The 26,394-nt window shown below is 49.7% G+C and overlaps 1 protein-coding gene across 1 annotated transcript in view; it reads right to left on the bottom strand.

Moving 5' to 3' along the window:
- Positions 1-23,383, bottom strand: part of LOC142257955 (unconventional myosin-Ie-like) — an 87,673-nt gene extending 64,290 nt beyond the window's left edge. The window contains exon 1 of the mRNA XM_075330283.1: positions 23,234-23,383. The gene's annotated coding sequence lies outside the window, so the exon portion shown is untranslated. The remainder of the gene's footprint in view (positions 1-23,233) is intronic.
- Between the last annotated feature and the right edge of the window lie 3,011 nt (positions 23,384-26,394).

Raw genomic sequence — 26,394 nt, 5'->3', positions numbered from 1 at the left:
ACCTGCCAACACGGAGTCATGGACCAATTTGAGAACCCGAAGTCTTACAGCCTCCGGGACATAAATACGTCGCTCTCTCAACCACACACCATTCCGAAGGACAAGAGTCACATCATTCGGGGGGGCAGCAAGAAATACGTCACCATCATAGGCCAGCTTGATGTCCTTCCACAAGTCCTGCTCCTGGATTACTCCAACGAAATTGGCATCAGATAACACGGTCTGAGACGGGGTTCCAGGCACGGAGTCCATGGCGTGGATTCGGGACAAGGCATCGGCTTTCCCATTACGTGAACCTGGACGGTATGTAACGATAAAATTGAACTGGTTAAGGAACAAGCTCCAACGGGCTTGCCGTGGAGACAGGCACCTGGCCGATTTAAGGAATTCAAGGTTACGATGGTCTGTGAGAACTATCACTTGCTGCGCCGCTCCCTGTAAGTGGTGTCTCCATTCCTTAAAAGCTTCAATAATCGCCAACAATTCCTTGTCCGCAATGTCATAGTTCCTTTCTGCAGGGGACAACCGGCGAGAAAAGAAAGCACACGGATGCAAGAGACTCTTGTCCCCAGTTCTTTGGGAAAGGATAGCCCCTAATGCATAATCGGAAGCGTCGACTTCCACAATAAAGGGGAGTGCGGGATTCGGGTGTATTAGTATTGGTGCTGAGGTAAAACAAACCTTGAGACGATTGAAAGCTTCCTGGGCCTGGGCGGACCACACAAACTTCTGTCCTTTCTTGGTTAACAGAGTAATAGGACGGACGATCTCTGAAAAGTTACGGATAAAGCGTCTGTAAAAGTTGGCAAAACCAACAAAGCGTTGTACCTCCTTGATGTTTCCCGGTTCCGGCCAGTCTAGAATTGCTTGTATCTTGCCAGACTCCATATTCAGTCCCTGAGGAGAGATGACATATCCTAGAAATTGTATTTTTGAGCAATGGAATTCGCACTTCTCCAGTTTAATATACAGGTGGTTATCCCTCAGTCGGGTAAGCACTGTCTTGACGTGCTCCTGGTGTTCCTGTAGGGAATCAGAAAAGATCAAGATATCATCCAGGTAAATCACCATGAATTGGTCCATTATATCCCTAAAAATATCATTGACTAGGTGTTGGAAAGCCGCAGGAGCGTTACAAAGTCCAAAAGGCATCACTAGATACTCATAATGTCCATACCGACATCTGAACGCTGTCTTCCACTCGTCTCCGGGACGTATGCGGAGTAGATTATATGCCCCACGGAGATCCAATTTAGTGAATATCTTTGCCTGTTGGACTCTCTCCAATAGCTCAGGAATCAACGGTAACGGATACCGGTTCCGGATGGTTATCTTATTTAGTTCCCGGTAGTCGATACAAGGTCTCAGAGTCCCCTCTTTCTTTTTCACAAAAAAGATGGGTGCCCCTGCTGGTGAGGTAGAAGGGCTTCTAACTCAGGTGCCGCCAACGGGTAGACATGACCAAACGGGATCTCTGCCCCTGGGAGTAAGTCTATGGGACAATCATACGGTCTATGCGGGGGAAGCCGATCTGCTTTTCTTTTGTCGCATATATCAGCGAAGTCATGATAAACCGGGGGGTAGAACAGGTACCTTTACAGTGCCCTCCGCATTCGGTGTTACTGGAACCGGTACAGTTGGACTAATGGTCGGACCACTCTGCGGTGGGAAGGATATTTCTTTAGTCTCCCAATTGATGACTGGATTTGTAGACCGCAGCCACGGAATTCCTAAAATTATCGGAAAATGGGGAGAAGAAATTAACATGAAAACAAGGGTCTCCTGCTGACCTGGCTTCATCACACATTCTAGGGGTACTGTTTCCCGATCAACTGGTCCAGAAACTAATGGAGATCCGTCTACCGTCTCCATGGTAACCGGTGAGGATCTTTGTTGAGTCTGGATACCGTGTTTCCTGGCAAAAGAAGAGTCCATGAAATTTCCCCCTGCCCCAGAGTCTATCATAGCAGATGTAGGAATTAACTGTCCCTCCCACCGTATCTGAATGGGAAGCGAGCAATGGGTGTATTTCCCTTCGGAGTCCTTAGGTGAAGTTGACATTACAGTCAAGGGAAATACCGCATCCAGGTGTCCACTTGCCTCAGAGATATCGGACTCTGCGTCCGTGTTGTCACACTCTGCCATGGCTGCCAATACCTTATTTGGGCGATTTGGACGTTTTGGGCAGTCAATCAGGAAATGGTCCGATTGACCGCAATAGAAACACAAACGCTCACGGAGCCGGTGTTCACGACGTTCGTTGGTCTCTCGCTTTTGTAGAGAGTCCACTTGCATAGGAACATCCTCGGCCTCCCGTGGCGTCCTGAGAGCGGGTTCTCTGGAAGGAAACGCAAAGTTGGTTACCCGGTTTACAGCTGCCCATTTTTCCTGTCTACGTTCCGTCAAGCGGGTATCGATACGCACACAGTGTTGGAGAAACAGTTCAAAATCCCCTGGAGATTCGGAACGAGCTAACTCGTCCTTGATGGTACCGGACAAACCTTTTCTGAAAACTGACAATAACGCATTGTTTCCCCAGTCGGTGTCTACCACTAACCTCTTGAACTCAGTGGCGTATTCAACGACAGACCGCTTTCCCTGACGTAAGGAAAGGAGAGCCGATTCAGCGGTAGCACGGCGATTCGGATCATCAAACATTTGCGCCATTGCGGTCAGAAAGTCATCCAGGTGATTTAAACGGATATCACGATTCTCTATCATAGGATTAGCCCAAGCCAGTGCTCGTGAGGTTAATAACATGATTATACATAACACTTTTGACCGGTCAGAACGGTAATAATCAGCATGTACATCAAAAAACAGTATACACTGGTTAACAAATCCACGAAACTGACTACGATCACCACTGAAACGAAATGGGGGTAACCTAGGCATACCGGCAGCTGATACGGACGTAGGGGGGGCGGCTTCCTGAGCCTCCACTCTGGTTTGCAAATCCTGAATAGCCGGACCCAGTACCTGGTGATCATGGCCCAGCTGTGCCTCCACATCTCTAAGTTTAGTCTGCACCGCCTCCATCTCCTGCTGCAAGGAGTTAATCATGGAGAAAAGCTGATCAACTCGTGTCTCAGTCATTGCCCCAGCGAAATCCTTTTATGGCCTGAGTATAATGTAATACTATTGTATGTACTGAGGATTTCGATTGCGTTAGGGCAATGACAACCAGAGACGAGTTCTTGGTGCAGAGATGTTTATAATATGTAACCAACGATATGTACATTAACGGAACAAAACACAGTAGAACATAAACACAAGAAATACCTTCCAGGATCGGAGCGAAGGGAATTCCCGGGGCCACGCACCGGACTCCCCCAGGGAGACCACCAAGAGCGAACCCCTATACAGGGACTGTCTGGCAATCACCCCAGAAGGCCTAAATGCGCAGCAGCCGGGACACAAAGGGCAATAGGTATAGTCCAAAAATGTCCATACGAGATGAGAGTCCAGAGTGGTATTAAACGGAAGGAACCGGGCAGAAGTGCTGACCAAAGACGGCAGACGGAGTCCGGGCACAGCTCGATGAGACCAGGTGAAGTCCAGAGTCGGTGTCGGTTGTTTTTCAGGAGGATCCAAATGTCAATCAGGAACCAAGAGCAGCAAAGCAGGAGTACACAGCAAGCAGTATATTCAGGCACTGGACTAAGCTTAGGGGCGGCCTTTTAAACAGATGGACAAGAAGTAGGGCAACAGAACAGCAAACTCCATGTTAAAAAAGGGCAAGCTCTTTCAAAAGAGAACTGGAAATCCCGGAACTCTGACACCGTTCCCGCCTGGGTGATCTGGCCATGTTCCTATTTCCGGATTGGGGAAAAGGAGTGCTGCCCATTTCTTAGGGGCAGCATCAAGGCTAGGTTGTTTGGGTGGGAAAGGCAGAAGGACATGAACCTGTTCCGTTTAATAAAGTTTGAAACGTTAAAGCAAAATGCCTCCCGTTATTGGAAGACCTTCACTAACCATAGTTTGTACAAATGTTATTATAATTGTGAGTGTTTCCCATTTTTTCTCGTTTTTACAGTTGAAAAAGAAAAACCGGAGTTGGTCAGGCAGCCCGCGGACGGTCTGCATTAAACCAAGGGGGTATGTGATGCCCTGGACCCCAGGGGTCACAGGTAACAACACCACCACATACACACACCCCCACCCCCTGTGAGGTCACACACACGTCACCCGAAAGGAGACCTGATGCCTCCCTCAGGGCCAGTAGGGCACACCAGGTGGGCGGAGTCAGGCAGAAAGACACGCCCACCGAGGAGACTACTGTCCTGAGGCAGGAAATACAGTAGAAGTTTGAAGTAGAGAGAGAGTGAAGTGGTAGAGGAGCAGAGCTGTCAGGGACCAGGGTAGGAGCCTGGGCCCCTTGAAACGTCAGGCAGGCAGACAGTGGTGGCCGCCTGCAGGAGTACCGGTACAGCAACCGGCGGAACCGTACGGACCGGGCCTGGGTTGGAGCCTGCCGGTCCTGAACCAGGAGTCAACCGTGTACCGGAGCACCAGAAACCGGGTCCTCAGACCCCGTCCTAGCTTAGAAGCCACTGAGTATAGGCAAATTGACTGATTGCTGGCTGGACCTCATGGGTTCATCCACACCCAAAGTCCCGAAAGAAGGCAAAAGCCCACCGAGACCGGGTGAGCGCCACCGCCAAGGGCCAAACACCCGACGGGCCAGCGTCTGCGGGCAACTGATGGCTCCTCCGGCAGCTCAACGCCGGGGAGCGGGCTACCACTGCCCAGGCAGGGGAGCCAAAACACAACAAACAGAGGTGCACGGGAAAGGGGCCACCATCAACCCCACAGGGAACATCAGCAGCCGGCTGCGGGAACCGACCATATCCGAACTTTGGTTTACCAGTGACTCTGAGTGTGAATTAATCGTGAGTACACCAGTGCCATCCGGGCACGAAACTACACCGCGGCACGGCTCCCTGCACCCCGACAACAACATCAGCGCTTTCAGTCCACCAAACCGGGCCCTGGGACACACCGCCCCTACCCACGGAGGGGCTACCATCTCGGCTGCGGCCGCAACACCGATCCCGGACGAGCCCGTCATTACTTCAGCCGCAGCGGTGGTGCATCCCGTCACCACGACCCGTGGGTGGCGTCACGACCTGTGAGACAACAGCGCGGCCCTCCCCGGCAGCGCGCCTCGTCCCGCACCACCACCACCCCCACTGCCTCTCCCTTAACAGAGCGACGTGGCCCCCAGTCTGGAGGCGCTCGTGCCACTGACAACCCGAGCCCGGACCTCGAGCAGCTCGGCCCGAGCAGCGGAGAAGCAGGCCGGGCCCCTCTTAGGGTGGTACAGTAGTCCTTGATATCTCAGCCGAATCTTTGCATTCGATGCTGAAGTCCATGTAGTATTATAATCCAGGTTCGGTTATGGCTTGCCAATCGGATCCGCAGGTCCTAGATTGGTATCATGTAGCAAGAGTCTGCCCAGGCAATGGACAGTCCTCCTTCCTATACCCCTGAGCTTTCCATTCCGACCATTGGGGTCTTCATGATTGGTGGATAAGACTGGGCTCTTATTGGCTAGATTTCAAGCCGTATACAAAATATCCAGAGACGAGTGAGAGACAGCTAAGTTACATCACATCTAGCAATACATATCGTAATATAATGGGAGGTTCGCATAATTGATTTGTCTGGGTTTCTGGCCTTCACTGGCCAAGGCAATTACATGAGTCAACAAGAACTGTAACACTAGACTCCTAAAGGGTGCTTTACACGCTGCGACATCGCCAGGGATAGCTAGCGACGTCATGCGCGATAGCCCCCGCCGTTCGTGCGATATTTGGTGATCGCTGCCGTAGCGAACATTATTGCTACGGGAGCGTCACACGCACATACCGATGGGCGGCACGGTGGCTCAGTGGTTAGCACTGCAGTCTTGTAGCACTGGGGTCCTGGCTTTAAATCCCTCCAAGGACACCATCTGCAATGAGTTTGTATGTTCTCCCCGTGTTTGCGTGGGTTTCCTCCGGGTACATCGGTTTCCTCCCACAATCCAAAGACATACAGATAGGGACTCTAGATTGTGAGACCCAATGGGGACAGTGTTGCCAATGTATGTAAAGCGCTGTGGAATTAATAGCGCTATATAAATGAATAAAATTATTATTATTATTATACCTTGTCAGCGACGTCGCTGTGGCCGCCAAACAATCCCTCCTTCAAGGGGGAGGTGCGTTTAGCGTCATAGCAACGTCACTGCGGCGTCACTAAGCGGCCGGCCAATAGCAGAGGAGGGGTGGAGATGAACATCCCGCCCACCTCCTTCCTTCCTCATTGCCGGTGGACGCAGGTAAGGAGATGTTCCTCGCTCCTGCGGTGTCACACGTAGCGATGTGTGGTGCCGCAGGAACGACGAACAACCTCGCTACTGAACAGACAATTTTTGGTAAATGAACGACGTGTTACAGACCAACGATTTTTATATTTTTTGCGATCGTTTAAGGTCGCTCCTAGGTGCCACACGCTGCAATGTCGCTAACGACGCCGGATGTGCGTCACAAAACCGTGACCCCGACTATATATCGTTAGCGATGTCGCAGCGTGTAAATGGCCCTTAAGAGTCTTGTAGAAATAATGAGGGGCTTATCCCCTGCCTATTAACAAACTATCTTCGTGTTTGGCTGAATTTTAAGAACTTAACCCATGCTAGGCACTGACAGAGTTCATGTCGTCACACTTGTGTTTAAATATTTTTGTAATCAGACATGTGTGGGTTGCATCAGCACTAAATAGTCTAAGTTGGGGAAGTGATGTGAGAAAAATCTTGGCAAAAAATTACCCAATTTATGGATTAAAATAAATGATTGCCATGTGCATAGTTATTCACTCCTTTTGTTATGAAGACCCTAAATATTTGTGCAAGCAATTCACAATTGCCTTCATAACTCACATGCTTAGTGAAAGGAAGTGAATGTAAGTATGTAAGTGTCCTGAGTCTGTCAGTCCTTGACAGACGTTCTGTCGCTTCTCCATGTTATGGAAATAAAAGCTTATAACCTGACTTTAAATTCATCCATTGGTTTCATAAATTACTCTTTTGAAAGCTGAAACCCTCCCAAATTTGGTTTAGGTTATGAAAATAAAGTTGCTGCAAAACTGAAATATTGATCATTTAATGAACACAGAAAGGTCAGATTTTGGGAAGACAAAACTTTTGTCGCCCACAGAAAGTAATGTGAAATTCAAACAAATCATTAACTTCTAATACAAAGATCTGTTGCATAACATTGGTGAATGAAGTTGTGGTGCTATTAGAGCCATATTAATATTTTGTGTGACTTCTATGAGCTTGAAGGACTGCATCCATGCAGCTCAACAATGATTCATACAATTTATTGATGAAGTCATCAGGAATAGCAGAGAATGCATCTTACATGCCTCCCAGAGGTCATCTAGATTCTTTGGTTTTGTCTTCCAAGCTTCCTCTTTCATCCTACCCCAAACATGCTCAATGATGTTCATGTCTGGTGACTGGGCTGGCCAGTCCTTGAGCACCTTGATCTTCTTTGCCAGGAGGAACTTTGTTGTAGAGATGGATGTATGATAGGGAGCACCAACCTTCTGCAGAATTTGACCCCTTTTATGATTGGGAATGTAAGAGGTAGCTAATACTTCTTGATATTTTAGCCTATTGATATTGATATTGCCTTCCACTTTGCAAATGTTTCGCACACCCCCATACTGAATGTAACCCCAGACCATGATCTTTCCACCACCAAACTTAACTGTTTTTGTGATCCATACAGGCTCCAGTAGGTCTCCTGCAGTATTTGTGGTGGCTGTGGTGTAATTCAACTGAAGATTCATCAGAGAAATCCACCTTCTGCCACTTTTCCAGCGTCCATCTGTTTAGCAGACTGTGGGACTTGGCAAATGCCACACGTTTTTTTAATTGCGTTTTGTTTAGTGCTGGCTTCTGGGTACTGATTTGACCATGGAGGCCATTTCGAGACAGAATCCTACAAACTGTTCTAGTTGACACATGGACTTGAGGTGACCAGGCCTGTTGGAGCTCTGCTGCAGTGAAAGAAGGGCTGGCTTTGGATTTTCTAACCAACAAACCTTCCTCCTGAGCAGTTGTCTTGCGGGGTGTGCCGGACCTGGGCTGGTCAAAAACATCTCCAATCTCTTCAAATCTTTTTTTAATTCTTTGTACTTGACGCTGAGACACATTAAAGGTAGCAGCCAACTCTGCAGTGCATCTGGTCTTCCGCCTCTTGATAATCAAGGCTTTGGTCGCAGGGTGGATTTTTGGTATGTTGTCAGAGGTCAAGTTGCAGTTCAACTGAAGGTCTGGGGTGCTGGGTTTCTTTTTATACACACCCACTAATTAACCAATCATTTAGTGAGCACAGGTGAGGATGTAAACTAGGATTGGGTTCATTATATGACAAGGTGACAAAACTTTTGTCTTGCCAAAATCTTACCTTTCTGTGTTCATTAAATTATCAATATTTCAGCTTTGCAGCAAGTTTATTTTCATAACCTAACCCAAATTTGGGAGGGTTTCAGCTTTCAAAAGAGTAATTTATGAAACCAATGGATGAATTTAATGTCAGGTTATAAGCCTTTATTTACATAACATGAAAAAGGCCTGAAAAGGCCATTGAGTCTGCAACACCATTAAGAAGAGGAAACACTAACCAAACAACACCATGGAGACCAAGGAGATTTCCAAACAACACCGTGAAGACCAAGGAGATCTCCAAAAAACACCATCGTGTTGCTTGGAAATCTCCTTGGTCTTCATGGTGTTACTTGGAGATCTCCGTTGTTTTCATGGTGTTGTTTGGAGATCTCCTTGGTATTCATGGTGTTGTTTGGAGATCTCGAAACAAGACCCTGAAGACTAAGGAGATGTGCAAACAAGTCACAGACAAAGTGGTGAGAAGTACAAGACAGGGTTGAGTTCTAAAAAAAATCCAATCTTTGATGATCCCCCATAGCACCATGAAATTCATGATCATCAAATAGAAAGAGCATACCACCACAACAAGAGATGGCCGGCCAGCAAAACTCTTGGCTCGGGCAAGTAAGGCATTAATCAGAAAGGCACCACAGAGACCAAAGGTAACCCTGAAGGAGCTGCAGAGATCCCAAGCAGACACTAGACTTGCGTTTTGCACAGACGAGTGCAATCCTATAAAACATCGGATTGCTCTCACTCTAGTTCAAAACTATGAAGCAGTGTCCACCCGCGATTGATTTTTCATGCCATAGCGGCATGCGGAATGAATCACAGCATGCTGCGTTTGGCAGCGAGTCTCGGCTCACGCATAGATACAAGTCTATGGGACATGTAAAATATCACATGGCACTCGCATGTAATCCGGGTGCAGTGCGGTGCACGCAGAGACAGGCCGGGGAGGAGATGGGGAGAAAGTGCTCCCTCCTTCTTCTACGCACCTGTGATGCGATCGCAAGATCACATCACAGTTGCATGACCCTCGGCTGATAGTCACAGCAGAGGGTCATTAGCATATTGCTTCCGATACTATCACCACAGAAGCTATGCGCAAGTGGAACCGTACCCTAAGCCGTATACTCCACAGAGCCGGCCTTTATGGTAGAGTGGCCAGAAAAAGCCTTTCCAGCCAAAATTAGAAGACTCATTTTGATTTTGCCAAAAGATATGTGGGAGACTTCCCAAATGCCTGGAGGACGTTGCTGCGGTCACAGGAAACTTAAATTGAACCATTGGGCCACCAAGGTAAACGATCTGTCTGGCACCAAGCCAGCACAGCTCATCTCCCCAAGAACATCATCCCCACAGTGAGACATGGTGGTGGCAGCATCCTGCTGTGGGGGATGTTTTTTGGAGCAGGGACAGGAAAAATCTTAATTACTAACCGGTAATTGGATTTTCAGTAGCCCATGACAGCACCACCTGAGAGATAGGTTCTGCCCACATCAGGACAGGAAACCCACTGATAAAAAGGCGGTACCTCTCCTCCACATCAGTAGGTTTACAGAGCCAGAGAGGACCAACAAAAACACAAACAAAAATGTTAATCACACCACCACCAAAGGAATACACCATTAACTCTAACACTCCCCGAAGGGTGCCCACAACCAGTGAATAGGGGGGGGGGGAACTAAGGGTGCTGTCATGGGCTACTGAAAATCCCATTACCGGCAATTAATTAATATTTTTCCCTTCCACCCATGACAGCACCACCTGAGAGATTTATAGAGAACTACCACCTTAGGGAGGAACCACCGCTTGTAATACCCGTCTCCCAAAGGATAGGTCAGTTGTGGAGGATAAGTCCAGCCTATAATGGCAAAAGAAGGTACATTACATGACCAAGTAGCGGCCCGGCAGATCTCGTCAACAGAAGCATCTGCCCTTTCTGCCCATGATGTAGATATTGCTCTAGTGGAGTGTGCCTTAATGCCCTGAAGAGGTGTGTGGCCTTTAGCTGAGTATGCCAGAGTTATAGCATTCTTGATCCATCTGGCCAAGGTCACTTTAGAAGCCCCAATACCCCTAGATTTCCTTTGAAATGTGACAAATAGGACCTGAGACTTTCTCCATTCTTTTGTCCTATCCAGATACGTGAGCAGGACCCTCCTGACATCTAAGCTGTGAAACCTAGCCTCTTTCTCGTTATGAGGGGAATCACAAAGGAAAGGGAGCACAATTTCTTGCGAGCAATGAAAGGTGTTAGCTACTTTCGGGAGATAGAATAGGTCAGTCCTCAACACTACCCTATCCTCCATAATTTGGGTGTAAGGCTGCACTATGGACAATGCCTGGAGATCCCCCACCTGTCTGGCCGAGGTAAGTGCGACAAGAAGCAAAACCTTAAGGGACAGCAATTTTAGTGGAACATCCCCCAAGGGTTCAAATGGCGGCTCTGTAAGGGCGTCCAACACTAGATTGAGGTCCCACGGGGGACCCTGGGAGTATGAACCGGTACGGACCTAGACTTTGATCTAATAAACCGGCTAACCCATTCATTCTGCGCAAGACCACAATTAAATAGTGCCCCCAAGGCTGAGACCTGCACCTTGAGTGTGCTGGTTGAGAGACCTAATTCCAACCCTTTTTGAAGAAATTCCAATATAGCCGAGCTAGGTGGGGGGCCCTCAGCCCGAGCTCCTGACTGAAGGAGAAAACGCTTCCAGACCCTCCCATAAATAGCCGTGCTGTCCGCCTTCCTACTTCTAAGAAGGGTATCTACCAACCCAGGTGAAAAGCCACGTTTGGCTAATAGTTGCCGTTCAAACGCCATGCCGTCAAATGGAGGGCTGGATCGTGGGGGTGATGAACTGGTCACCGGTCGTCTGAGAGAATCCAAGGATCCACCCAAGACATCCTCCGAAGCCAGTAAAACCATGCTCTTTTCGGCCAGAAGGGGGCAATGAGAATGACATTGGCTCGGTCGTCCCTTATTTTCCTGAGTACCAAAGGCAGCAGTATTAGGGGAGGAAATGCATAAAGGAGACCCGTCGACCAGGATATCTGGAAAGCATCGATTGCAAATGGACTGTCTCTGGGGTTGAGTGAGCAGAACTGGTCCACCTTCCGATTCGCTTTGGTGGCGAACAGGTCCAGTACAGGTACACCCCACAGACGTGTGATCTGGTGAAAGATTTCTGGGTTCAGGGACCATTCCCCCTGACTGAGACAGTGTCTGCTGAGAAAGTCTGCTTCCTTGTTGTCTGCTTTGATATGAAGAGCTGTTAAGGAGGAGAGATGTTGTTCGGCTAGCTGAAAAATCCGCAGAGACAGAGTCAGAAGTGACTGGGACCTGGTGCCTCCCTGATGGCTGACATATGCCTCTGTCACCTTGTTGTCCGAAAAGATCCGTAAATGGCGTCCCCGTAAGGATGGTGAGAACCCTTCTAGTGCTTTTAGTACTGCCAGGAGTTCTCTGTAGTTGGAGGATTGGGTGATTATCTGATCGTCCCAAGGTCCCTGAAGCACCTGTTATCGCAGATGGGCCCCCCACCCCCAACGACTGGCATCTGTGACTATCGTGTCCGTGACTTGGGAAAGCCAAGGAACCCCTCTCTGTAGGCGAGAAGTGCCCTGCCACCAGCCAAGGGAGTTCAAAGTGTCTTCTGACAGGGTCATCTTCCGTTCCAAACAGCTTCCAAACTGTCTTTGAAACCTCAGGACTTCCATCTGTAGGACTCTTGAATGTAGTTGGGCCCACCTTACTCCCGGAATGCAAGAGGTTAGCGTTCCGACTATCAACATAGCCTGTCGTAAGGTCATGCATGGGTAACTCCTTACTGAAGAGAGTAAAGTCAGTATCCTGTTGACTTTTTCCTCGGGTAGGTGGCACAACTGCCTGGTTGAATCCAGGATGAGACCCCGGAAGACTTGACACTGGAGAGGCTGAAGTCTGGACTTCTCCCGATTCACAACCCATCCCAGGCCCTCCAGGATCGAGATGACCCTGGACACCTGATCTGTGCATTGCTTCTCCGACTGACCCACTATTAGGAAGTCGTCGAGGTACAGGATGATTAAAACGTCCTTTACTCTGACATGCGCCAAGACCTCTGCGATGACCTTGGTGAAGATTCTCAGGGCCATAGAAAACCCGAATGGCAGCGCTATGAACTGGAAGTGTCTTAGCCTCCCAGACATGGGCAGTGCAAATCTGAGAAACTGCCGGTGAGTCGGGTAAATAGAGATGTGATAATAGGCTGGTGGCCTGGACCTCATGTAGAGAGGAAGCAGCGTGGGTGAGCTCCTGCCTGGATCCTGAATTATCCTGCACACCGGCCTTGCTGACAGGCACTACCGACCCTGGAGGGCTGCAACACAACTTATAACACCCAGGGAAGCGAGCACAGCCAGGATATGCCGACCCGCAGCAGCAATAAAAGGGACAGAGACGCGCAGGAGTGTGCCTCTGAAGAATCCAATATGGCGCCGCCGGCATCCACACCATCCCGAGCTGGAGCAGTGGGAGTAGCAAGCAGGTTGGAGCGGTTTGCCAGAGTGGCCCCTGGCACAGATCCTACCTGCAACGAGGCACCCGATGGCAGCGCTGAACGGGCCCTGGAGCAGGGAGAAAACATACCCGACAGTGAGACTGTGAGTACCCTGGGCCTTGCATGTTCAGCAGCACAAGGTATGCAGACACACAGGCCTGTGCTGGCAGAGGGAAGAGGGGGAGATGTGGAGCAAACAACACCTGTTTTCACTGAGGCCATACTGAGAGACATTCTGGCAGCAATTAACTCTTGCAATACCACATTGGCCACTCTAAGCAGCCAGATGGGAACTGTCACCTCAGATATGGCCTGTATTAAACGTGAGCTGCAAGGGGTGACTGTCAGAATGGGGGAGCTGGAGGAAAGAGTGAGTACAACAGAGGATAAATTACCACCAATGTCACGAGAGCTGGGAAAGGCCACGCAAAATATCTCCACACTGCTAAACAAGGTGGATGATTTGGAAAATCTCTCCCGCAGAAGTAATTTGCGACTGGTGGGGGTCCCAGAGAGGATGGAGGGCAATGACCCACTGAATTTCTTTGAAAAATGGCTTAAAGACACCATGGGAAAAGACATACTATCCTCTTTCTTCACCATTGAAAGGGCGCACAGGGTCCCTGCGCGTGCCCCACAGCCGGGAGCACCCCCACGTCCTATTCTGATTAAACTACTGCACTATAAAGATAGGGACACTATCCTGCGCAGAGCCAGAGATATCAAAGAACTTGCAATTGATGGGAGGAAGATATCAATATTTCCTGATTTCTCCATGGAAGTGCAACGTAAAAGAGCGCAGTTTATTGAGATCAAAAAACGACTGCGCAACCTGCAAGTGCCATACTCCATGATGTACCCTGCTAAGCTGCGGATTGCTGCGAACGGAGAGACTCATTTTTTTGATACGGCTGGGGCGGCATTGTCTTGGCTGGATATCAATGAGAGATCCCTGAGGAGGAAGAATACCTGAGATTTCCCTTTCTGCCGCCAGGCGTTGTTTTTGTTTGGGACGCTATGCTGGTGAGCTCATTACAGTTAAATTCATCTAGGATCCAGGTTGGGAGACGGCCGGTTCATTGTGGACACCCGCTGCACTAGCGAGTTGTGGACCCCCTCCCTGCATGGACTTGGGGCGTGTTTTTAGCCCTGATTCTCTCTATTTGGGAGAAATGTGTAAGATACACTTGATTTTGAGGGCAGGGGCACTGCGCACTGGTGTGCGGAGCCCTATCTCTCTCCTTGTTTTTCTTGTTTATTGTTGTATGATGCAATCTGTTTGGGAAGTGTGGTGTGCCTCAGTCGTGTCGCTCAACCTAATGTTTTTGAGAATCGGTGGAGAACGCCTCTCTCCTCCAGGTATGAAGTATCCGTCCGGATCATATCTTAGTCTACGCTTATGGCGACATCTTTAAATATTGTAGCGTGGAATGTTAGAGGGCTCGGAGATGCGAACAAAAGATGTGCTATATTTACTCACCTACAGAAACTTTTACCGGCTATTTTATGTCTCTCCGAGACCCACATGGTCAGGGATAATGTTCATTGGCTGAGGAAGGGATGGATCGCGCATGAATATCATTCCACATACTCGACCCATGCACGGGGTGTGAGTGTGTTGGTGCACAAATCCATCCCGTTCTCATGTACCTAATCAGTGATTGACCCGGGGGGCAGATTTGTATGTTTGCTTTGCACGCTGTATAGTATACAATTTATTCTGGTTGCGATATATATCCCTCCACCATATTCAGTCGAACCGGTAAAAAGGATATTGTCTATTTTAGATTCCCTTCCATCTGTGCCGACGCTTTTGATAGGGGATTTTAATAATTACTTACATCCCTATCTAGATAAGTTACACTCGGGAAACATATCGGAGAACGCCGCCCCGACTTCATTTGCTAGAATGCTAACGGAGCTGGGTTTTGTAGATCTTTGGCGTGCCCAACACCCCACAACCAAACAATTCTCCTGTTACTCTAGCTCCCACCACACCATGTCACGGATAGACCTGGCTATTGGAAACGCACTTATGGCCTCATATACACAAAAGGTGGCCTACCTACCTAGAAGTGTATCTGATCACTCACCATTACATGTTACGCTTGCATGGGGAAACCCCGTCACTCTGCCCAGGCCTATCTGGAAACTTAATCCCTTCTGGATCCAGCTTATTGGGGGATCTTTATATGATAATGTGGCGCCCCTGACCTGGTCAGGCACCACTGAGTACTGCACCCATGCTGGGAACAGTACAACACAGGTAATCCAGAAGGCTGACCGGGGTGTGGAACACAGGCGCATAGTGATCAGGTCTCACACATGTACCCATGAGAGGACCCCTGGGGATCCCAGGAGGGGGAAAAGCCTTCACCTTCACTGGAATAGTGGAGGGGGCCAAAAGCCTCCATCTCCTCTCAAGGGGTGTGGTAAGAGAATCTGGTTGCTAGGTGGCGTAGGCAGGCACAAAAGGGAAAAGAGAAGGAGGAGTAAACAGTCTAGAGTCTGAAGCAGAGTGTGGAGGAGTGAGGAGCAGGAAAGTGAAGCTCAGACAGGAGCAGCAGTGAAGGTCCCAGATGTGAGCCGGTTCAGAGCAGAGTCCAGGGAGCTCCGAGGAGAGCTGACCCCTTCCCCTGGGCTGCTGTAGTCTGACAGCGTCCGCGCAGTGGCTACCGACGGGGGAGAACGGTCACCTAGGAGTGCTACCCGAAACCCATCTCCAGCTAAAGAGAGAGCACAGAGTGGGAAGTAAGGAGACTGCTAGGGAGAACCAGGCCCAAACGGGCGGCAGATCCCGAAGCGGAGATAGATCCAGCTTTCTTTTGCTAAACCTGCCGGTGTGGGGCTCTCAAAGCCCACGCCACAACACCACAAAAGCCGCAGCCACGTAGCCACAGTTAGGGCCCATAGCTCACAGGAGGCAAGAAGCTGGAGTGATCTGGCCCAGGCAACAAGCACACGGCAAACGAAGGGGAGTGAGGCTTCAGCAACTTCCCTGGGTGACCCCCATAGGGACTCAAAGTCGGGGTCACCCCAAACCACCAAGGGCTAAGGAAGGCGAGTTAGTAGTCACCCTCACAAGTCAGCCTGAAGGACACCTGGTTCCCGCCTGGTTCATCCCAGCTACGCCCGGGTTACTCACCCTGCCACCTGAAGTGAGTAAAAACCCTGAAAGACATTCTGCCTGTGTGGAGTTATTCTGCGCCTTGTGGTACTACGCACCTACACCGGGCCCTGGGGCTTGCCTCACTCTCAGGAGGCTATTCCAACTAACTGCACTCACCATCAGCCCCAGGCGTCCCTTAACCTGCAGTGGCGGTCCCCACTGACCGCAATACTGAGAGTGGCGTCACGACAAGAAGAAGATCTCCTACCTGTGACAAGATCCAGCCGAGTGGAGTCCCTGAAGGTAATGCACCGACACTACACCTGTGGGGCTTCACATCTGGCGTCACGAACAGGATAAGGACTAGACCTGTTCAGACAGGTGACCATGTGCCTGGGCGGTCCGCTTGAAAAATTGGAAGCGCCGCCATATTGCCACCATGAAAAGCGCGCTGAAAAACAACAGCAGCCCGCGCTGGAAGAAGTTACCGCCCACGAAGAGGTGTGGCTACACAGAGATCCCCTGCAGAGTTCTGACCTCGCTTGTGAAGAGAGCGGAGGCGTTCAGAGACGTCGGGACAGAAAGGGAGCCAGAAGCCTGCTGCTGGGAGAGGAGCTGCTGAAAGAGGCAGAGCGGAAACTGAACAGCTTGCTACTAGAGGCAACGGCGAGTCCACTGCTGGGAAATCGTGCAGAAGAGGGCGCAGAAGAAATGGCGTCTGACCGCAGAAACCCAGAACCGGGCTCCGCTGCCTGGTGGTATCGGGAGCTGGCCCAGTTCTGCGACCGACTGGAGACCCGGGTCGTGGAGCAGATCAGAGAAGAACGCATGGAACTTCTGGAGATGGCTGCCGCGGTTCAGGCCTATGAGAGGGGAACCGCACGACGAGTGCCAGACCGGACGGCGACGACTCAGACCCCGATGCTGCCACCGATGGGTGAGTACAGTATTACCCCTGCCGGCCCGGATGCCCCGACCCCTGCTGCCACGCCCGCGGTCCCTGAAGAGGCGCCCGGCGCGGCGACGCTGAGCCGGGCCGCAGCCACGCCAGGTGCGGCCCGCCAAGCCCAGGCCGCCGCAGCGATGCCCTGCTCGGCCCGCCAAGACCCGGCCGCCGCAGCGATGCCCTGCTCGGCCCGCCAAGACCAGGCCGCCGCAGCGATGCCCTGCTCGGCCCGCCAAGCCCCGGCCGCCGCAGCGATGCCCTGCTCGGCCCACCAAGACCCGGTCCCTGCAGCGACGCCCAGCCCAGCCTGCACAGATCCCATCGCAGCTGCGACGCCGATCCAGGCCGCCGCCATACAGGGCGCGGCCCGCCAAGACCAGGCCGCCGCCATACAGGGCGCGGCCCGCCAAGACCAGGCCGCCGCCATACAGGGCGCGGCCCGCCAAGACCAGGCCGCCGCCATACAGGGCGCGGCCCGCCAAGACCAGGCCGCCGCCATACAGGGCGCGGCCCGCCAAGACCAGGCCGCCGCCATACAGGGCGCGGCCCGCCAAGAGATTGCATCACCACTTACCCCGGCCTGCAAGGCCAGAGCAGACACCGCTCCCCAGTCCAAAGAGGTCCCTGCTGGAAAGCCCACGCTGGGGGAGGACCCCGCATACTGGCAGCTAAAGGCTGACATGGAGGCCAAGTTTCCACAATGGTTGGTGGACCGGTACATGCTCCCTCCGCATACCCCCAAGAGGATTCCAGCAACCCCTGCAGCAACCACGCCAAAGAGTCCCCCGCCTGGGCCTGCTGAAGAAAGCCCATCCCCAGCACTGCCACCAAAGGAGTGCCAAGAAGAACTAAGGGGGAGAGGAGGCCAGGAAACTGAGGAGCTGACTCAGGAGCCACCAGCAGTGGATCCATGCCCCGAGCCGGAGATGCTGCCGTATTCCCGCTGGGACGAGGAAGACCTGACACCTTCTGCTGAGGAAGACCTGCCCCAAAGCCTCACCTGGGAGCTTGTAAGCTGCACCTCGCAGAATCCAACCCGCAAGATACAGCGCCGCAGTAGAACCCAGTCTTTCCCTGCACCGCCATCCCCAGAGCAGAGAGAAGTCACGGCCAGAGACCTACAAGAAAAACGGTTCCTGAGAAGGTCCAAAGCCCAGGTCAGAGGACCCCTTTGTAGAGGAGTAGTGGAGGACTTCAGCCTCAAGTCAGGATATGGGTTCATCGTAGCACCTGGTATCAAAGAAGGTATTTTTGTCAATCGGAGAGACGTCAGAGCTAATCTGCCCAGAGGACACCCTGGCAGAAACTTAAAGATGGGAGACTCCGTACAGTTCACCATGCACCAAGGAGAAAGAGGGTGGTACGCGCTAGATGTAGTGCCATGTCCCAAAGAAGAAAGGAAAGACAGCCATAAAGAAAGAAAAGACCAAAGACCTAATGAAGAGACAACCACAGATGAGGAAAAAGGTCAAGAAAGCAACAGGTGCCGCAGCCCTACAGGCCCAAGCCCTGGTGAAGAGGAGTCTGCATAAGTTAAGTAAAGTACCGCAAGTTTTGACCAGTTTGGAAAGTTTGTTTTGCAACGTTTTAAAGTTCAAGTATGTGCCCACATAAACTATTGTGAGAAATAAACCTTAAGGCTATGAACTGGCTATAGCCACAAACTCTCGCAGTGTAAATAGTTACACCAAAAGGGCACCACCACCACCAGAGTCAGCCTGTTTAGGGGCTTGGCTCGTCTGCAACCAGGAGGAGCCCGTCCGTATATAGGGCCTTGGCTCGCCTGCGACCAGAGAGCATGCCTGTTTATGGGGCCTGGCTCTCCACCACAAAGAGGGTACCTGGTCAGCACCAACTGTGGAGGCCGCCTCTGCATCCTGCCAGAAGAGGCTGAAGGCGCGGATCCACCAGGCCAGGTATACCCTGAAACCACCAGCCCATGTAAGCCGCCTCTACATCCTGCCAGAAGTGGCTGAAGCCGCGGCCAACGTGAAAGGGTTTTGGGTGGGTTAACGGACTTGTGGGTGGAGGGTGGTGATGTATGGTACCTGGTGCTTTTAAAAAAATATTTTACATGTTTTAATGTTTTATGCATTTTTAAAATGTTGTCTTGCAGCCCGAGGACGTGCTGGTGATAACTAAGGGGGAATGTGGCGCCCCTGACCTGGTCAGGCACCACTGAGTACTGCACCCATGCTGGGAACAGTACAACACAGGTAATCCAGAAGGCTGACCGGGGTGTGGAACACAGGCGCATAGTGATCAGGTCTCACACATGTACCCATGAGAGGACCCCTGGGGATCCCAGGAGGGGGAAAAGCCTTCACCTTCACTGGAATAGTGGAGGGGGCCAAAAGCCTCCATCTCCTCTCAAGGGGTGTGGTAAGAGAATCTGGTTGCTAGGTGGCGTAGGCAGGCACAAAAGGGAAAAGAGAAGGAGGAGTAAACAGTCTAGAGTCTGAAGCAGAGTGTGGAGGAGTGAGGAGCAGGAAAGTGAAGCTCAGACAGGAGCAGCAGTGAAGGTCCCAGATGTGAGCCGGTTCAGAGCAGAGTCCAGGGAGCTCCGAGGAGAGCTGACCCCTTCCCCTGGGCTGCTGTAGTCTGACAGCGTCCGCGCAGTGGCTACCGACGGGGGAGAACGGTCACCTAGGAGTGCTACCCGAAACCCATCTCCAGCTAAAGAGAGAGCACAGAGTGGGAAGTAAGGAGACTGCTAGGGAGAACCAGGCCCAAACGGGCGGCAGATCCCGAAGCGGAGATAGATCCAGCTTTCTTTTGCTAAACCTGCCGGTGTGGGGCTCTCAAAGCCCACGCCACAACACCACAAAAGCCGCAGCCACGTAGCCACAGTTAGGGCCCATAGCTCACAGGAGGCAAGAAGCTGGAGTGATCTGGCCCAGGCAACAAGCACACGGCAAACGAAGGGGAGTGAGGCTTCAGCAACTTCCCTGGGTGACCCCCATAGGGACTCAAAGTCGGGGTCACCCCAAACCACCAAGGGCTAAGGAAGGCGAGTTAGTAGTCACCCTCACAAGTCAGCCTGAAGGACACCTGGTTCCCGCCTGGTTCATCCCAGCTACGCCCGGGTTACTCACCCTGCCACCTGAAGTGAGTAAAAACCCTGAAAGACATTCTGCCTGTGTGGAGTTATTCTGCGCCTTGTGGTACTACGCACCTACACCGGGCCCTGGGGCTTGCCTCACTCTCAGGAGGCTATTCCAACTAACTGCACTCACCATCAGCCCCAGGCGTCCCTTAACCTGCAGTGGCGGTCCCCACTGACCGCAATACTGAGAGTGGCGTCACGACAAGAAGAAGATCTCCTACCTGTGACAAGATCCAGCCGAGTGGAGTCCCTGAAGGTAATGCACCGACACTACACCTGTGGGGCTTCACAATAACATTCTGGAATACTTCCATATTAATGAGTGCTCTGCACCGCCACACATAGTTTGGGACTCTATGAAAGCTGTGGTAAGGGGCATATATATTAGAGAAATATGCATACGCAAAAATCAAACTAAATGTTACACCCAGAGTCTGATTCAGGAGGTATCTGATGCGGAGGCTGCGGTGGTGCTCAACCCAACAGTAGAAACTAAAAACACTCTAGAGAAGGCACAGATGTCACTCAAAGAAAATCTCATGTCGGTGGCAGAAAATAAACGCTATTTCCTTAAACAAAATTATTTTATGGCGGGGGAGGGCGTGGGGCACCTACTGGCCACAGTCATTAGAGCACAGGAAGGATCTTCTTATATAAATAGGTTAAAGACGGAATCAGGTGACTTTGTAACAGAAAGCGAGGATATAATAAGAGAAATAAAGAGGTATTATATGCGGCTATACACATCAGACTGTGACCTCACGGAGACTGAGATTGAGCAGTATTTGGATGCTCTCTCTCTTCCTACACTGAGTGATGTAAACAGGGAATTGCTGGACCGGGACATCTCATTGGAAGAACTGGAGGAAGCGCTTGGCCAGACACAAAATGAAAAAGCTCCGGGAACGGATGGCCTGCCTGGAGAGTTTTATAAAGCGTATGCACCCTTACTGCTACCCAAACTACTTAAGGTATTTGAAGAGGCTGAAAGGCAGAGGGTCCTCCCGCCCTCTATGAGGGAAGCCTTAATAGTCTTAATATTAAAACCCGGAAAAGATCCAGAGATCCCGGATTCGTATCGCCCAATCTCTCTCCTACAAACAGACATTAAATTGCTGGCCAAGGTGCTCGCCAATAGGATGTCCCGAGTCATCTCATCTATAGTGCAGAGTGATCAGACAGGCTTCATTCCATGCAGAGCCACATCTATGAATCTCAGGAAATTATATTTGGGAATTCAACATAGTTCTGAGGTACCGGGGGAAAGGGCAATTTTGTCATTAGACGCCGCTAAGGCATTCGATAGCCTTGAATGGGAATATATGTGGGCTGTACTTCGGAAAATGGGCTTTGGACATAGATTCATAAATTGGGTAAAACTGCTATATGACTCACCGGTGGCAAAGGTTAGGGTTAATGGCAGGGTCTCCGAGTCTTTTCCTCTTGGAAGAGGTACTAGACAGGGGTGCCCGCTTTCACCCTTGCTATTCGCGACTGCAGTGGAGCCGTTGGCAGTGGCAATACGGAAATCCAGGGAGGTAGAGGGATTTCGGTGTGGAGCCGTGAAACAAAAGATATCATTATACGCAGACGATCTACTCTTATATTTAGACAGGGTACGTTCCTCGATTTTGCCGGCAATGAATATCATTCGGGAATTTGGACAGAGGTCTGGTCTACTAATCAACTGGTCCAAGTCGGCTTTAATGCCGTTGGACCCCCTTCCGGGGGACTTTTCGGACTTACAGATTCCAGTTCCTGTGGTCCGGGAGTTTAAATATCTGGGAGTAATTGTCAGCCCAATCCCGAAGGATTTCCAGGCCCTAAATCTGGAACCCCTGTTACAGCGATTCAGAGCAAAAGTGCATACCTGGTGCCGTTTGCCGCTATCAAATGTCGGCAGATCCAATTTAATTAAAATGGTAATGATGCCACAATTACTATACCTTATACATAATTCTCCATTGTGGATATGTAGGGAATTTTTTGTAAAAATTAATACAATATTCCGGGAACTTATTTGGAAGAAAAAGCAAGCTAGGATTCGACTGGAAGTGCTACAGCGGGGAAAGGAGGAGGAAGGACTGGCGGTACCAAACCCATATATATACTATATAGCCTCCCAGATGCAACATCTGAGGGGTTGGGGCAAAGAAGGAGGGTATGATACCAGTGGTGATATAGTGAGAGAGGGATCAGTATGGAAGTACCCAGGTTGCCGGTTGGATGTGGGACAAAGACAGATAAATGGGGCACGATATCCCACACTGGCTATGATATTCCGGGTGTGGGACAGGGGTAAGTCTCTTTTGGGGATAAGCGGACCTACAGAGCTCTGGCCACTGTGGCAGAACCCCGACTTGCCAGAAATTAAAAAATTAGTAGGGTTCAGAGGATGGGAGGATAAAGGGATCCATTTAGTGTCACAAGTACTACAAAATAATACTCTTAAAAGCTTTGAACAACTGAGAACGGAGTTTCACCTTCCGCATGTCTTCTTTTATCAGTATTTGCAGCTGAGACACGCACTGGAAAGACAGGGGAGGACAAACCCGGTCACAGTGACACATAATCAAACATTACATAGGCTGCTTACATCTGAGTCCTCTAAGGTCACAAAGAAAAAGATTGGGAGTTTATGACCCCTGTATATTTGCAACAGTATAATTAAAAGCTCATGCTCAAGTTGTTTAATAATTTAGTAAATTTTATTAATCACAAAAATTTTTTTAAAACACAATTCATTATATCAAATATACTGTATGCACAATCAATAACCGTAGTTCAATACATAACCAAAGATTGGATGACAGATAGAAAGTGTGGACACATAAAAAAGCCCAAAAATTGGGAGGGAGCCAGGGACAGGGCATGCACAGGCCCAAACCAAATAATGGGGTAAGAAGGATATATATTATATCAGACTATTATCTGGTGCACTAAATCCAATATATAAGCAATGAAGCAAAAAATGCAGTTGATATACTAAACAGACACTGGGTGGCGCTCAAGTACACAATACACGCCAGTCAGTCTGTGTATGCAGCGACAGATCTTTAACCGCACAGTGCACCAGACTTACCCATGAGTATATGAAGCAATGCTCGGTCACCGGGTCCCTTCCCTCGCCCGACGTACGTTTCGAGGTAGATCTTCTTCGGGGGCCATAAGGGGAATAAGGAAAGATGTGTGCTTAAGTAGGGTGCCCTGTGATGAGCGCAGGTGGTGGGCGGTTTTCCGAGCAAATGATCAGAGCCGTCCGACCATTCCAGGAGAGGCACGGGTAGGAGGAAATCCTCCTGACGTCACTATAAAAATGCCTCTCCTACTAAGGAAGCGTCATCGGGCAATGTCAGAGTGGGAACACCCACCGGATGCGCTCCGAGCCGCCATGTCGGATATGGGCAAAAGAAAGGGCAGCTAGATATCATGCAGAAAAATGCATATTAGCGCCGAGGAGGGAGTCAGACATGTATTAAAACAGCCGTAGATAGTAATCCAAGCAAATAGATATTATGAGAAGAATGACACAACAAAACAGAAATATAGAAGTGTATACACACTCCAAAAACTGTATACACCCCAAAGAAAATGGAGACAAATGTACATAGTTATAACCCACCCAGCACAAATTATGTGTATCTCTAAATTATTAATACATAGCATGAGAGGTATAGATCATCATAGGGGAAGGTTCAATTTCAAATTGTTCTCCATAACTAGGTTGATTCTTCTCAAATGTATTTTTCTCCACTTATTACTTTCTTTGTCCCTCTATCTGATTTATAGGCAGATAGTTTGAAAAAAGTCACAGAAAAAACACCCTGAAAGAAAAAGAAACAGCGAAAAAAAGGGGGAATTAAAAACATGATTAAAAACACACATATATGATGAGTACCAGAGGATCCATTATATTTATAAAAATGGAGAAAAAGATAATTTCTCATTCAAACCATATGGGGCCATTGTCCCCAAACGAACAATCCAGCGGCACTCCATCTGCGCCAAAACTCGTTTTTTGTTACCTCCCCTTGATCCAAGATGAACCTGGTCAATACCTCTAATTTTGAGGTTCGTGGGGTCACATTGGTGGCGCAGTTTGAAGTGGCACGGGATCGTCCTGAGGGAATCAAGATCTTTTACTTCCTTTGCCGCAATTATATTCCGGACGTGTTCCCTTGTGCGGACACGCAGTTCACGGGAGGTTAGCCCAATATAGACCAAGTTACAATCACACGTAGCATAATAAATAACATACGTGGTATTACATGATATGTAACTTCTGATTTTATACTCCCTTGAACCATCCGCAGTAGAGAACACGCCCGTACGTACAAAATTACGGCATGCAAGGCAAGAACCGCAGGGAAAGAAACCAGTTCTCGGGTTGCCACTTCCAAAAAGAGAAGAATCTTTGGTACATAATGACTTGATACCAAATGATCTTTCAGATTCCTACTCCTCCTAGCTGTCATAATTGGTCGATCAGTGATAGCATTTCTCAAAGACTGGTCAGTTTGTAAAACTGGCCAATGCTTTTTGAGAATGCATCTTATTGTATCCCACTGATTATTATACGTCGAGATGAACCGTATCTGTGAATACCCTGGTTCATCCCTCCGTACCCTAGGCAGCAATTCAACCCGTGAGGTATTCCTAGCTCTCTGGTATCCAGCCTTGACACATCTCCGGCTATATCCCCTCTCCAGGAACCTCTCACGCAGTCCACCAGCCTGATGTTCAAACAGATCATCATTGGAGCAAATTCTCCTTAATCTTAAAAATTGGCCCGCTGGAATAGCCCTAATGGTTGGGACCGCATGAGATGATGAGGCATGTAACAGGGCATTTACCGCCGTTTCTTTCCTGAAAAGGTCTGTCTGTATACACCCACCCCTGGTGTTCAGAACCCTGATGTCTAGAAAATCGATCGTGTCACCATCCGCCCTATGAGTCAACTTGATATTAAATGGGTTATTATTCAGGTCTGCCATGAAGCTGTGCAATTCAGGAACGGTACCCCTCCAGATCATAAAGATGTCATCTATGTATCTATACCAGCACTGCGCATGGGCTGCGGCCGGCACACCATCGCCGAAAACCCCCCTCTCCCAAAAACCGAGAAAGAGGTTTGCGTACGACGGCGCGCAGGCTGCGCCCATCGCAGTACCCCGTTCCTGGAGGAAGTACCGGTCCTTAAATAAAAAGAAATTATGTGTTAAAATAAAACGCAACAGCCTCAAGATCAGACACTGAATAGGTTTATCCCAGTTGCTCATGGATAGATAGAACTCGACCGCCGCCAGACCATCAGGGTGCCTTATACAGGTGTATAAAGTCTCCACATCTGCCGTTACCAACAAAGTACCCTCATCCACAGGGAGCCCATCAAGCCGTCGTAGGACGTCCGAAGTGTCCCTGACATAGGAGGGCAGAGTTTCCACCAGTGGATGGAGATAGTATTCAATAAATTTACACACTGGATCACTCAGCCCTCCAATGCCAGAGACAATTGGACGTCCCGGTGGGCATTCCAAATTTTTGTGGACTTTTGGTAGAAGGTAAAATGTTGGCACGACAGGATGCTGGGAAAACAGACCCTCAAAAACTTTTTTGGTGATAATACCCTTTGTTAGAGCCTCATCTAGGATTCCGAAAAGTTCAGCCGAATATTTTTCCAGAGGGCTACCAGGGAGTTTAGAATAGGATTCCTTATCCCTTAATTGTCTGAACGCCTCGCGTTCATACATAGATGTAGGCCAAATCACGACGTTCCCCCCTTTATCGGCAGGTTTGAAGACTACTCCCTCCATACTCTTCAATTCCTCCAAGGCTTTCCTCTGTGTGGAATTGAGGTTATGTTTGATACCCTGTTTTTTGAGGGACATGAGATCTTTCGTCACAAGTTTATTAAATATCTCAACCTGGGGAGATAACGAAAAGGGGGGAAACGTCGTAGATCTGGGATAGATGGACTTAGGAAACCTCTCTTGTTCCATACCTGTTGATTCAGCCTCTAGTTCCTCCAAAATTTTGATGGCTTCAAGTTCCTCACTTGTGAATGAGTGCGTGTTCAGATCTCTCCCGACATGTAGTTTGTGCAAAATCAGCTTACGGGAGAACAGATTCAGGTCCTTGATGACTGTAAAAAAGTCATAGTTAGTATCCGGGGCAAAAGTTAAACCCAATTTAAGGACCTCCATCTGTGCCCCTGTTAACACATAATCAGAAAGATTTATTACC

The sequence above is a fragment of the Anomaloglossus baeobatrachus genome, chromosome 12, assembly GCF_048569485.1.
Source record: "Anomaloglossus baeobatrachus isolate aAnoBae1 chromosome 12, aAnoBae1.hap1, whole genome shotgun sequence".
NCBI classification, from domain to species: Eukaryota; Metazoa; Chordata; class Amphibia; order Anura; family Aromobatidae; genus Anomaloglossus; species Anomaloglossus baeobatrachus.
Note: the sequence above shows the minus strand (reverse complement) of the source record. Positions and strands in the feature narration are given on the sequence as shown.